Source organism: Trachemys scripta, chromosome 5 (genome assembly GCF_013100865.1).
Source record: "Trachemys scripta elegans isolate TJP31775 chromosome 5, CAS_Tse_1.0, whole genome shotgun sequence".
Taxonomy (NCBI): Eukaryota; Metazoa; Chordata; order Testudines; family Emydidae; genus Trachemys; species Trachemys scripta.
Genome location: NC_048302.1, coordinates 26008623 through 26023170, shown reverse-complemented (window position 1 = coordinate 26023170; position 14548 = coordinate 26008623). Strand labels below are relative to the sequence as shown.

At 42.9% G+C, this 14548-nt stretch overlaps 1 protein-coding gene across 5 annotated transcripts in view; it reads left to right on the top strand.

The window, feature by feature from the left end:
• The window catches only part of TSPAN5 (tetraspanin 5), a 128629-nt gene that overhangs the window by 62527 nt on the left and 51554 nt on the right, over window positions 1–14548 (top strand). The gene's annotated exons all lie outside the window — the stretch shown is intronic.

Genomic DNA, 14548 nt, shown 5'->3' with positions numbered 1-14548 from the left:
TTGCATTCATCAACACTGAATTTCATCTGTTGTCATGTTGCCTATTTGCATAGCTTTTCTGAAGTTCTTCACAATTTTCTCTCGTCTTGACTAATGTAAATAATTTGGTGTCATCTGTAAAGTTTATCATCATTTTATTCATCCCCTTTGTCCATATCACTTATAAACATATTAAACAGCATCTATCCTACTACAGGACCTTTTAGAGTCACAGTGTTAGCTTTTTGGCATGTTGACCATTTTGTTCCCACTTTGTTTTGTCTCTTGCTTGATCCATGACAGCCTTTTACATCTCACTCTATGACTCCTTAATTTCCATAAGAGCCTCTTATAAGGCAATTTATCAAAGGGGTTTTGATGGTTCAAATAAACAGTGATCCAGTTTTCCTTTATCCATTGTTTTGCTAACAGCGTCATAGAATTCTAGTAGGTCAGAGAGCCGTAACGTGATCGTAGATGCTGTGTGGGGTTGTGCCTATTGTGGTGTTTTCATATAGATGTTTTATAATTGTATTTGTAATTTATTTCAGTTGAAGTAAGACTTATTCTGTAATCCTCAAGATCACCCTTAGTGTCTCTTCTAAAGGTATATTAGTTGATTTTGAAGAGAGATTGCATATTTTTATTAGCAAATGCTTCACTCTTAAATTCTTTCAGTACTCTTGGATATACCTCATCTGGTGTTGGTGACTTGTTGCTCTTTTAATCAGTTTGTTTCAACTCTTTCCCTTTTGATGCTTCCATCCTGACAATACCTCATTATAATCTGGAAAGAGTCAGTTTAGGGTAGGGGTATCTTCCGAATAATCTCTTGTGAAGACCGCTGGAAGAAAAAAATTTAACTTCTCAGCAATGGCTTTACCCTCAGTTGCTCCCTTTTACTCCTTGCTAGTCCAGTAGACCCACTACATCTGTCACTGGCTTCCTAATTCTAATAATCTGAAATAATTTCTTGTTAATTGCTGTTTGTATTACAGTAGTGCTTTTGAGGTCCAAACTGAGATCATTTTACTCAGGCATTGCATATATTCATAGTAAGGCATTGTCTAGACTAGAGTACCATTTCTGCTCCTGATATAACTTGGGTTAATTGGCAGTCAGTTAACTTGAGTTAGTTAACAGGGTGGTAATTGCTAATCTAGACATTCCACAAATGTCTTAACCTTAGGATGCAGTCTCATGCCTGGGATGCACCACAAACGTAATGTCCTGGAACAAATGTTGGTGAGTGCCTAGGTTGCAACCTGACCAGCTCAAATTACTTTAAAAGTGCTTAAAATGTGTCTATCTGAGCATTAGGAGGATATTGTGCTTGGTTGAGGTATGCTAGCTCCATTGGAAACCACACTGTTGTATAGGGTTTCACTCTTAAGTTGTCCAAGGTAACAAAAGTCCTATGCAGCCTGTAACATACAGTTGCTTTTAAAAGTCAACAAAGGTTGAAGACAAATAGGTTGGCATAGACTGGATTATTAACATTAAAAGAACTGTGTGAAGTGGTCATCAAGGCTCCTAGTAAAGTCCTGGGTTGGCATGATAATGAGCTGAAATGTGAGGGAATATTTACTATTGAAATCAGTGAAATGTGTTGGGATTGGTTAGTTTGATGGGGATGAGGCTGCCCCCCTTCTTGAACATTGTTTATCTGAGGATCACTGGGCACCTGAGGGACGTGGATTAGAAGGAGTGATCTTTTTCATCATGGTTGCCACCCCCACTGGTACCCGGTGATCCACCATGACACCATTGGGCCTTCATTGCCTCGATCTTGAAAAAAGCAACAGAGGGCCCTGTGGCACCTTTAAGGCTAACAGAAGTATTGGGAGCACAAGCTTTCGTGGGTAAGAACCTCACTTCTTCAGATGCAAGAAATGGAAATTTCCAGAGGCAGGTATAAATCAGTATGGAGATAACGAGGTTAGTTCAATCAGGGAGGGTGAGGTGCTGGCTTTCACTTGCCTCCTTGCTACTGGAGAAAAACAGGCTCAGCACACAGCGTTATCAGGGAGTTTCTCCTCCTTTGGTGTTCACACCTCAACTGCTAGCAGAGCACCTCACCCTCCCTGTTTGAAATTGTGACTAGATTTCAAGTTGACAGTATCCTTTTAATGAGTTGAATGAGATTGTGGAATGAACTCTGGAAGGAACTAAAGACCATCACAAACCTCACCACCTTCCTCTCTAATGGCAAGGTTCTTTTATTTGAATTTGCCTTCTCTAATATAAACACATAACATGTATATTTTAAAAAACCCTACCAAAATACAATACTGCACACACAAAACTCTCCCTGGGAACAGGGTGAGAGAAAGAATGAACCATGCATGACAGATGTTAGTCATGTCACTTAATGCACTACTGGAAGGCACTCAGACACGATGGTGATGAGGTGATATAAGAACCTTTATACTAGAGTAGAGTTAAAAGTAACTTTAGATTCTACATCCGCCTCTGAATTCCCACTGCAGTTGTTTGTGGTTTTACAATTCAATTTTCTTATTTTTAAAATGTTTTTATTTCCCTTTGCTAGTGAGAGATTCACATGAACAGCAGAAACTAAAAAAGGCCCCAGTCCTGCAAACCTATAGGCAGGACTTAACTGACTGTATACATAGTGGTGTTAAATGCACAAAGGAAATGCAAAACAATCCTCTCCTCCCCTTCCCCCCGCAGTTCTGTCACTAATGCTAATATTAGGTTGTGCTTGTAACAATGGTAGGCTAAGAAACATACAGAAATTGAAGTTGACTGTGTCCCTTTATTATGAAGGGATATGTATGTACAATTTCAGGGCCTAATCTTTGATGATTAGTTTTGTATAGTACACTTATAATTTAGTAATATTAATAGGATTGCAAATTAATACCAATAGGTAACAAATAATCCTCAATATATTTCATAAAGGTATTCTATATATTAAATGAAGTGGGTGAATACAAAATATACTTGTATTGTAGGCATCATCTTGCAGCAATGAACGGAGTAGACATATAGAAGAAATAATTTTGCTAGAATTGGGATTTCCACTGTTTTTAAAGATACTTATCAGGGAAGCTATTATATGTCCAAAATGGTTTTATAGGACATTGCTTTTCTAATATCCTTTCAAATGATCATAGAGCAAAAGAAACAGTAAAAAGACTTCAACAGTAATTTGGCTAGGATACTGATCCTAATCCTGTATCTTGTGAAAAACAATGTGGGATTTAAAAATCAGCAGACATCTTATCTGAATAGTGGCAGCTCTGTTAACATGGTGTTCCCTAATGTCATGATGCTTTGGTTCAGTACTAACTCGGAGAGAAAAATGCTACCTACTAAATCTTCTTTTGGTTAGGTGCTAGTAAGTGACAACTGCTCATCAATTCAGAGGCCTTTTTCATATTGAGTCTAATGAGGTAAATTTTATTGCCGTTTAATTTGAAGCTACTAGAAGAATTGCTAATTCATCATGGTCTAGTATCTTGTCAGTATATGTAGTTGGTACTCTTCTAGGAACAAAGAATGTAGGCCATATTTAGAGGATGGGGGACTCTATCCTTGGAAGCAGTGGTGACAGAAAAACACCTGGGGAGGTTGTGGTGGATAATCAGCTGAACATGAGCTCTTAGTTTGCCACTGGCCAAAATGTCCAGTGCAGTTCTGGAGTGCATAAACAGGGGAATCTTCAGTAGGAGTAGTGATTATTTTGCCGCTGTGTTTGGCAGTGGTGCTGTTGCTGCTGGAATATGGTGCCCAGTTCTGATGTCCAAATACTGAGAGAAAAGCTTGTGAGAGTGAGATTTAGGGCCTGTGCCTTTCAAGTTGTATTCCTACACATCTGCTCAGGTGTAGGCCCCTAGTAGTCTTCAGACAAAAATATTTTTATAATTTTTAAATTAATTTGCTTGTTGGAAGGTGTTTGGAGAGAGTGTTTGCCCTGGGGTTTTTGTATTTTAAGGAACCCAGAGGCTTTCAAATGTAGATGCCAATGAACTGATGATAATTCAGACTAGGTTTGTGGTGGTGGTATTTAATTAAAATTTGCAGGTTATTAGTCCACAGTGACTCTTCAGAGTTTTTATTGCACGTATTGTATTTATGAATGTATAATATAGAAGAGACTCATTTACATGTATTCCAGTTATGAAATGAGCACTCTTGCTATTAGGAACTCACCTGAATGCTGCATGCTATGAATAAGTGTTCAGAATAACAAACACAATTCATTTAAAATAACTCCAAAGGGGCCCTTTGAACTGAGCCAGTTGCAGGCTCATCGTAGCATAAAGATGAGTTTATTTTGACTTTAGCTACAGTTTAAATATTTGAAAGGACTTAAATCTATAAAAATCTACATGATTTTTTTAACCGGGTTTATGCATTCCATGTTTGTTTTGATAGTGCTTGCATATATTTTGTTTAAAAAAACTGTTCTGTTATTTCAAATAAATTTCCAGTGCTCTTGATTTTGTAGAAGTCTTGGCTGCATGGTGACATTTCTTTTCAAAGCCATCTTATCCAGAAGCATAAGAGGGGATACAAGCTTCAAACGTGCTGCTATAATTCCTGTGCAAGTGGTTTTTGTGGTGTAAACTGATGGTTTGAGAATAAAGAGAAAATCCTGTTTGTTACCAGAATTTATCCCTCTTCTCCCCTCAGCGTAACCATATTAGAGCAAACAAGTTACTACTCTTACATTTAAATAGGGTTGCCAGCTTCCTAATTTCTGAAAACTGGACACTACATCAGGAGCACTGGAACCTCCCCTTGATCCACCTCTTCTTCTGGGGCCCGGCCCCGCCCCTGCTCGCCCCTGCTCCCCCAAGGCCCTGCCCCCTGCTTGCCCCCCGCCCCGCCAAGGTGGCTCACTGCTCTCCCTCTTCCTTATCACTTGCTCCTCTCTACTTCCCTCCCACCACCAGCTGGCGTCCCTCTTCTCCGGAGATGGGGCAGGAGCTGCAACTGCTTACACAGAGCCTGCCTGCCCATGAGTTGCAGGTAGGAGGCAGTCCCGGCTGAGCAGGGGCTGTCACGGGTTGATGACCCAGTGCCACTCCCCCGCGGTAACCAGATACTGTACAGGTACCCTTTCGACTGGATTTTCCGGTGGAAAACTGGACACCTGGCAACCATACATACAAAAGTTAATAAACATTGTAAGTGTTCAACATTTAGGGTGGAATTGTTTGGCATTGTCTTAACTCTTCTTTCATTGACGTCAATGGTAAAACGCCCATTGGTTGCAGTGGGAGCAGAGTTAGGCCAATGTGGAGTGCTTGTGAAAATCCTTTCCCATAATCTACTGAGACAAACCTTTTTATATTTTCAGTTTGCAAACATTTATTTTCTCTCCAGGTATGTACTTTATTCCTAGTTTTATCCTATCTCTCTTGCTAGAGAAATGATGCAACATCTCACAGGAATGGCCGATCAAGTCAACTTCTTCTGCCATCAATTCCAATGTCTCTTCCTTTTAGCCATTGGGGACATAGTATTTTGTGTGTGTTCCTCCTCCTTCTGCTCCTCCATCACTATGCTTCTCTTTCCCTCCCCTTCCCGCCCGGGTAAATGTGATGTCTGTGCATGTAAGCAATTATGGTGGTCGAGAGACATGGCACTTATTCTATAAAATGGGGCTCCTAAGTTCCTGTCTTACATCCCTTCTAATAGCTCCTGACACATAACATGATGTTTGTGTGTACAGGAGAGAGAGCCAGTAAGGCTGAACACCAAGCCAGTGCCAGGACAGAGCTGATGGTTTCGAAGCTGTGTGATAGATTTGCTGCCCTGCACTCCCACATAGCCATCATATAGTAAATGCTGTGCCAGGCCAGCTAAACCATCTCATGCCTATTGCTTCTCTCTCTCTCTTCTCTGCCCTGGCTTGGGATGCTAAACATGTCAGTTGAGGCCGAAACTAAAAATGATCAGTAAAACCTTTTCTCACGGTCCCCGTTTTTTTTTTAATTGGGTTTGAGGGCACCCTGCTATCCACTGTAATGGGCCTTGTTTGGTGCATCAAGATATGGAAACAGACGCACTGTCCTGCAGTTGTTTGTTCTCTGCCCATTTGGCAATGACAGAAATCAAGCTGAGGTCATGTGAGTGCAGCCAGCATTGAATGTCAATGCCAAGAATGCAAAGTCACATTACACTGGGGTCCTTTCATGCTTTCTCTATGAATAGGGATTAGTACTTTACCAAATGTCATGGAATTAGATTTGTGATCTTATGGAAACCTGTTCGCACAGCACACACTCAAAAAAAACCACCCAAAGCTGACAACACAGGGTACTGTGGTTTCAGTAAGTGCAGCAGATGGTAAATTAAAGATCCTCATAAATGCTAGAGTGTCCAAAAGTTAATTGTCTGTCTGTTTTTGAGGCAGTCAAATTAAGGGCCCAATAGCATAAAACTCTGGTGCCTGTGTGAAATTTACAAGATGCATTTCCAGTACTGAATAAATTGGATGCAGAGTGGACATAGTATGAATGAAAAAAATTAACGATGAATAAAACACATACATGTGTGCTGCAAGTGCCAAGACCATTCATTTGTCACATACTCAGTTCATATGGGAGTACAGTGAAACCTTAGCTTAATGTATTGACAGAAATTAGTTGCTCAGCAGAGCTGGCCTGGAGTGGAATCGTGCTTTGTATGTGTAACCCACGTTAGCTTGGTGAGGTGCTCTGTACCCTTGTGGTGGTGGCTAGGCCATCTGGAAGTTGCTGAGTCTGCTAGAGCCATTGCTAACAGCAGCAGAGGCTCATGCATTAAGAACTAGCAGTCCTAGGTTCAGTGCCCACTGCCAACAGCCCAGCTGGTGTTACAGGTGTTTTCCCCAATGTGAGACTGGTAAAGCGGTATTGCATATAAAGAGCAGCATCCTGCAATGGCCAAAACTTGTCAGGAATGTGTGGGTTTGGAAGAGGAAGATATGCACTTTTGCAGGTGGCAGCCATTACTTCGCATCCTTATCACAGCTGACCATTTCAGGTGCATATGTTCAGCTCTCCAGCTATTCCTGCAAGACGGCAGAGGTAACTGTTTTTCCTTAGACTGGCCACCATTCACCAACATTTGATGTTTGAAACTAGGAATAAGGATACTAGTGTCTGGTCACTTCCACTCTTTGGACACCTCTCTATGTGCTTTTTGGGATAATTGGCATAAGCCATATAGCTATTTTGTGCAGGATTCATACTGACATATCCACACTTGCGGTGATGGGGGACTATGAACCTGCTTTTCTTTCTCCCTCATCACACAGTCTAATGTGGGATTGATCACAAGGTGTGGGGGAAAGCCAAGTGTCTGTCTGTTTCTTTCATCCAGATATTCCAGTTCAAGGGAAGTCCGCTTCTAAAAATTAATAAGTAGAATGGGGGAGGTTAATTACATTAATTTTTGCCAGTTTCCCAGATCCTCATAATGGATGAGATATAGCATCTTGTGTAATTATAACAGAACCGTCCAGTCTGACCCATTTTGGAATAGATGTATCGTGTATGGAGGATCCCACTATCTTCTGATATTTGTTTTGTCTTCAGCATGGTTCTGTTTGGGGAACACTGCTCAACCCTTTTACCTTGAACTTGATTAGTTACAAGCAACTAACCCCCAAAGTGGTAGGGAATCTGCCACAGGAGCTGACTGCTTGCCATGTCTTCGTGGAACTGATTGAGCCTCTTGCATGTTTTGCCTAGAGAGGCTTTTGAGCTGAGTTGCTACTTGCGGATCGCAAGGATCCCAATTTGACTCTCTAATGTGTGGGGACAAACAGACACTGCCACACACTCCCACCTCAATGGGTAGAAAACCTGATGGGAGCAGCCTCAATAGAAGGGGGAAGGAGAATTGCATGCTGAGGGACAGAGGGCTGGCCCCACTCCCTCCAGAGTCTCTAGCCACTCATTAGCCAGCTAGGTGAGGAAGGGAGCTGATTGCGGATCCCTCACTCTCCACTTTCATTGATTTAAACCCTCGCCTGACCCATGTGGAGCCTCTTTTTTATTCTGTTTCAGCCGCCCACCTCCCCATCCTATACGGGTAGCTTTGAAGCTGTGTTTTGCGGATGCTGCAGGTCTGACCAATTGCCTGTTTTGAGGTCAAGAGGAATTTTTTCTTCCCTTGGGGGCCAAATTGGCAGAGGCCTGGTGGGTTTTTTCATCTTCTTTGCAGCATCTTAGAGACACAATTATGCTTTAAGAAAAAAGGAATAAAAGTTAATTATCGGAGATAGTACTTGGTAGGGATGTTAATTTCTCGCAACTGCTGGCAGTTTCCAGGGCAGTTTAAAGGCTAAAAAGCACTGTTCCCAGGAGTGAAAGACCTGGGATTTTGCTGATGGGCCTTGTGATCTGGAGATAGGGGAAGACCTCGTGGCCTTCACCGGTGGAGGTCCCCACCCTCCTGTACCCTCTGTCCCCCTTGTGTGGGTGGGTGATCAGACTTGGAAAAGCGAGCTGAGTCTTGGGGGAAGCCTGAGGAGAGTCTACCCCGTGTTATGGGTCATATGGTAGGATTCGTGTAATCCCTGCATGGGAACCCTGTAGAATACCTGGCATGGGAGAGTCTGGGTGACAGGGACTGCCTCTTTCTTAAGTTAAGTTCAATGAAGTTCTGGCTTTTCACTTCAGATCCGTTTGCTGCCATGTCCAGGTCAAGGGTCATTACATAGGAAGCACCATTAACTGGTTAAACACATTCTATTGTTTAGCCACAAGCTGATAGAGACAAGATGCTTCCTTCTCTCCCCTCTATTTAAAGATAATGCCTATATTCCAAGGGCCACAGGGCTTTCTAAAGTGAAGGTCTTGTGTTAAAACAACAAGGAGTCCTTGTGGCACCTTAGAGACCAGGGCAGGCTCCAGGCACCAGCCCACCAAGCTTGTGCTTGGGGTGGCACCTGGAGGGGGGCGGCGCGGCGGCTCTGGTCGCTGGGGAGAGAGGAGCCCCAGCCGGGCTCTCCGCCCTCCCCCAGGGCGCTCTGGCCGCTAGGGAGAGTGGAGCCCTGGCCGGGCTCTCCGCCCTCCCCCCGGCGCTCTGGCTGCAGGGAGAGTGGAGCCCCGGCCGGCTTGCCGCCCTCCTCCTGGCGCTCTGGCCGCCGGGGAGAGCGGAGCCCCAGCCGGCTCGCCGTCCTCCTCCTGGCACTCTGGCCACCGGGGAGAGCGGAGCCCTGGCCGGGGTCGCCGCCCTCCCCCGGGCGCTCCAGCCGGTCGGGGAGAGCGGCCGGGCTCGGCGCCCTCCCCTGCCTCGCGGGGGGGTGGCGCGGCGGGAGGCTTTTTTGCCTTGGGCAGCAAAAAAGCCAGAGCCGACCCTGTTAGAGACTAACAAATTTATTTGGGCATAAGCTTTCGTGGGCTAGAACCCTGCTACAAACCCCGGTGCCAACTCTGTTCACATATCTATTCAAGGGACACCATCATAGCACCTAATCATATCAGCCACACCATCAGGGGCTCGTTCACCTGCACATCTACCAATGTGATATATGCCATCATGTGCCAGCAATGCCCCTCTGCCATGTACATTGGCCATACTGGATAGGCTCTATACAGAAGAATAAATGGACACAAATCTGACATCAGGAATCATAACATTCAAAAACCAGGAGGAGAACACTTCAATCTCTTTGGTCACTCAGTAACAGACCTAAAAGTGGCAATTCTTCAACAAAAAACCCTTCAAAAACGACTCCAACGTGAAGCTGCAGAACTGGAATTAATTGCAAACTGGATACCATCAGATAAGGCCTGAATAAAGAATGGGAGTGGTTGGGTCATTACAAAACCTAAACTTAATTTCCCCAATACTAATTTCTCCCTACTGTTACTCACACCTTCTTGTCAACTGTCTGTAGTGGGTCGCTCTCTTACCACTTCAAAAGTTATTTTTCCTCCCTTGGTATCCTGTTGTTAATTGATTTATCTCATTAGACTGACCTCATGCTTGGTAAAGCAACCCCCATCCTTTCATGTATTTATACCTGCTCCTGTATTTTTCACTTCATGCATCTGATGAAGGGGGCTCTAGCCCATGAAAGCTTATGCCTAAATAAATTCCTTAGTCTCTAAGGTGCCACAAGGACTCCTTGTTGTTTTTGCTGATACAGACTAACATGGCTACCACTCTGGGTCTTGTGTTAATGACCCTTTGTGCTAACGTCTCCGTCTGTGTAAATGAAATAGGAACTTACCTGTAAATGCAAAGCTGTTGCTGGTAGTGCAGAGAAATAGGTTGTCGTCTGGCTGGCGTTTGCACCCCTTCCGGTAAGTAAGCTGTGTAACCTCAGAACGCCTCCTCAATTCTGTAGGAGTGGAAGAATAAGGCTGGCTGACTGCAAGAGTGCAGCCATATAGCAGAAGGTTCTTAGCAAGGCAGTGTCAGTCCCTTTCTAGCTTTGCTCCTTTCAATAAGCCATCTGTACGTATTACAATGCCATCTCCTTGTGTTTCAGAGATTTTCTCATACGCTTGCCTTACTGATATGCATCAGCAGGAGGGATTAGCTACCAGCACTCATGCAAGCTAGAAAAATAAAACGTTATGTAGGAGGTAATGTAATTGCAACCAAAAGGAATTTCAATGTATAGAGATGACATATTTAGAAATAGGAATAAAAACAGTTAGCAAAATAATTTGCAACCGGTGCCTAAATTCAGTATGAATTGTTAGCTCAACCAGCGGATAGTGTCCATATTTACAGTCAACCTAAACATTTGTATAATAAAAAAAGTTCATTCCGGGCTCACTGACTATTGCAATGGATCAGAAATCTTGAATATTGTGTAGTTCTATTTCTCTTATGCATCTTTTTTTTAAAACAAGTTTAATGCTCACAATTTAAATCGACACTATTGAAACTAGTCTTCTGTTCATACAACTGTTCCAACAAAGATGACAGCAGTGCAAGCTTCCCATAATGCCTTGTCAAATTGAGCAACTTTGGCCAGGGACTCTGTAAGGGAAGAACAGGGACTCTTGTCTCCATGGCTAGACAAGCCTTGGCCCCTCTGCTCAGAACGACAGATGTGTGGTAGTGCTTCTGATGTGGACACATGTTCACTATGATTAGCAGCCTCTTTCAACTAAGCCAACAAACAGCTGTTGGATAGCTGCTTTTATTCACTGTCATCTTGGGCTGGTTTTGTCTAGTGACCATCAGATGAAAAAATTTGTAGCCATCCAGTTCGCCCCCTTTCCAACATCACTTCACACCCATCGAAAAATCCTACTTGTTTAAAAAAAAAATGCAGGAGTGACAAATTTATGGTTAGTTATACAACTTATTAATTTTGTGGAACACCAGAAAAAGACCTCTTGAAATATAAGAAGTCTAATAAAACATTATTTAATGGTGTCTGAGAATTTTTTTTTTTTACTTAAAATGACAAGTTGCGCTAACTGCAAGTAACATATTACCTGTGGCACATAAACTAGCTGTGGAATTTGCAAGGCATAACTTGCTGCAAGTGACATCAATATTTTAAAGAGGAGGGAAGAAGTCTTCTTGTTTCTATAGTACATGATGCTAACCTGAAATGTAGAGACTCAAGAAGTTTCTCCTCAATTTCTGGAGTACCCATTTTAAATTTGATTAGTTTCTGGAGGCCTTTTTTAGGTATCCATTTTAGCTGAGTTTCCTAATTTGTAGCATTAAAAACAAGAGGCTTTTAATTCTTCATTGCCTTGATCTTTGTGTAATCACTTACACCAGTCTAAAGTGGGTCTAAAAAAGCACTACCATTTTAGTTTGGCAGTGTTTGGCACTAAACTTACACAGATGAAAAAGGACTACACAAGGTACAAAGCAGTAGAGAAATGAGCCTATCATCTGGTTCAATATCACCTGTCTTGAAAGGTCGGGGGGTGGAAAACGTAGCTGGATCTTGTAATCACTATTAACAATCCAGCTATGTATTCTGTATGTTTGAGAGAATGCTTGTGATGTGCCTGGTAAATTCCTATGTGGGATAATTTTTTCCCTACAGATGAGGAGATTTGTGTAGGCTGAGCTAGTTTGACTGTGTTTGGATTGGGAAGATGGCATCAATTTGTATATGCTATCGAGAGTGGTAACCTACAATGTACAGGTTTCAGAGTAGCAGCCATGTTAGTCTGTATCCGCAAAAAGAAGAACAGGAGTACTTGTGGCACCTTAGAGACTAACAAATTTATTAGAGCATAAGCTTTCATGGACTACAGCCCACTTCTTCGGCGGCTGTAGTCCACGAAAGCTTATGCTCTAATAAATTTGTTAGTCTCTAAGGTGCCACAAGTACTCCTGTTCTTCTTTCTACAATGTACAGTTACCAGGATGTCAAAAAATCCATTTTATGGCCTGGTGAAAACCCACAGTTTGGCTAGGATCAGAGACTGTTTCACATATGTGAAGGCACATGTATATCTACTGCTGCAGAGCTTTAAAATAACCATCTTTATGTTCTAATTTGGGATGTGATTTGGGTGGGGAGCATGGCCTAGTACAGAGGTGCCCAACCTATGGCCCTCAGGCTGTACGTGGTCCATCAGAGCATTTCATAAGGCCCATGACCTGCTTCAGGACAGTATACTAACAGCTGATTCATTAGCATTTTGTCATCATGTTTACATCCGTTTAGTTTACACAAGTGTGTAAACTGACAATACTGTACATAGAAAAATTTATCTAAATACATATGAATCAAGCTGAACTTAGAATATAAATCAATACAGGTGACTTTAAATCTTATTAAAATATGTAGAATCTGTTTCTGTTTCTTCCTCCCCCACTCCAAAAAAAAAAAAAAAAAAAAAAAAGGTTGTGCTTCTGTTTATGTGGCCCTCCCTCCTGTGTAATAAAGTTGGGCCTCCCTGGCCTAGTTGCTAAGGCACTAGACAATGACTCAGGAGACCTGAGTTCTGCCACTGACTCCTGGAGTGACCTTGGGCAAGTCTCTGCCGCTCTGTGCCTCAGTTTCCCCATCTGTAAAATGTCAATAATGATACTGATCCCCCTTTGTAAAGCGCTTTGAGATCTCCCCAGGAAAAGTGCTTTATAAGAACTAGGCATGATTAGTATTAATATCCAGTGATGATGGAAACAAAACACCCAGTGAATCAGTAATGCCACGGAGATAATATGGTTTTGCTGGCGGGAAGGTTCCTGTGTGATCTCTGACTTTTTTGTTTACTGACTTTTCTTCTAGACCTTTAGAGCCATTTTTCTTTCAAATGAGAGAAGAGCAAGACAAAACTGTCATGGTCCAGGTCTGTTTATGAAAGTGGGGAGTTCACTTACAGTGGGCCTGTTCATTTAGAGTGACTCAGTCCCTGCTTTCCTCCTCCCACGCATGTGCTTACCAGTCCTAATAAATGGAGTGCTGAGCCTTGTCAGTTGAAATGACCCAGTATATGGTGGCGGAGGTGGGTGGGATGTGGCACTGTGGCTAATAGCAAAATGACTGAGTTATGCTGAGCCAAGTTCCCTGAAATGAAGTTGCTGAGCATTCTTCTGAGCACACGTTAGTGTCAATACAGTACCTCTATAGCTGCTAGTAGTTTCATGATCCTGCACTCTGCTTCAGGCCCCCACCACTTACACTACTGCATTAGCAATGACATAGGGTTAAGTGCATATTCATTGGTAAGAAATAGGACTACTACCAGTTCCTGCCAGCTAAGACCTTGGTGTACCAAATGCCTTAATTAGATAGTGGTGGTTGGTTCCACCTTGATTCCAGATCGAGACATTGTACAGGAGCTTTGTAAATTGTAGTGGAATTTTCTTGTAAGATCTGACTCCATCACAGTTTGCAGCTTTATATAGAGTGACAGTAGCCCCATAAAAAGAGCTTGTGATGGGGATGCACATAAATAACCCTCACTGAGGCAGGTAGGGAAGGAATTAACTATGTGCTCATTAGACAGAAAAAGGATATAAAGAGTAGTCAGAGGAAGTCTCTCTCCCTCAAGGTAGGAAGCTCCCAGGCACCAGCAGGAGGAAGGACCTGGGAAAATGTCTGTCTTGCAATATTGCCCACCAGAGGCAATATTTGCTTTCTTTGCCGCCTTATTCGGTTTCCTTTTTGGGGCCAGAATGAAGAGTCCTGGGCCTGACCACCTCCCTACCCTGTATGTTGGGCTAGTTGCAGAGAAATGCTGTAAGGATGCCGTATCTTTTTCTTCCTTTTTTTTTGTTTGTTTCCTTTTTCTTCCCTCTTTCCTGCCCCTCTGGGCCATGGCTTGCGCTGTGCTCCTACAAAGCTGTTTTCCTGCATATACCGGGCAACTTACAATTATTTTCAATTGTTTATAAAAATATAAACTGATTTCAGGCAATGCTGCTGTGGCTGCTGGGCTGAGCCAGAGGTGGGATGGCATGAATGAGGGAAAGAGACTGGTCAGGAAATCAAGGATCAGAGGGTAGCCGTGTTAGTCGGAATCTGTAAAAAGCAACAGAGGGTCCTGTGGCACCTTTGAGACTAACAGAAGTACTGGGAGCATAAGCTTTCGTGGGTAAGAACCTCACTTCCCTTGCATCTGAAGAAGTGAGGTTCTTACCCACGAAAGCTTATGCTCCC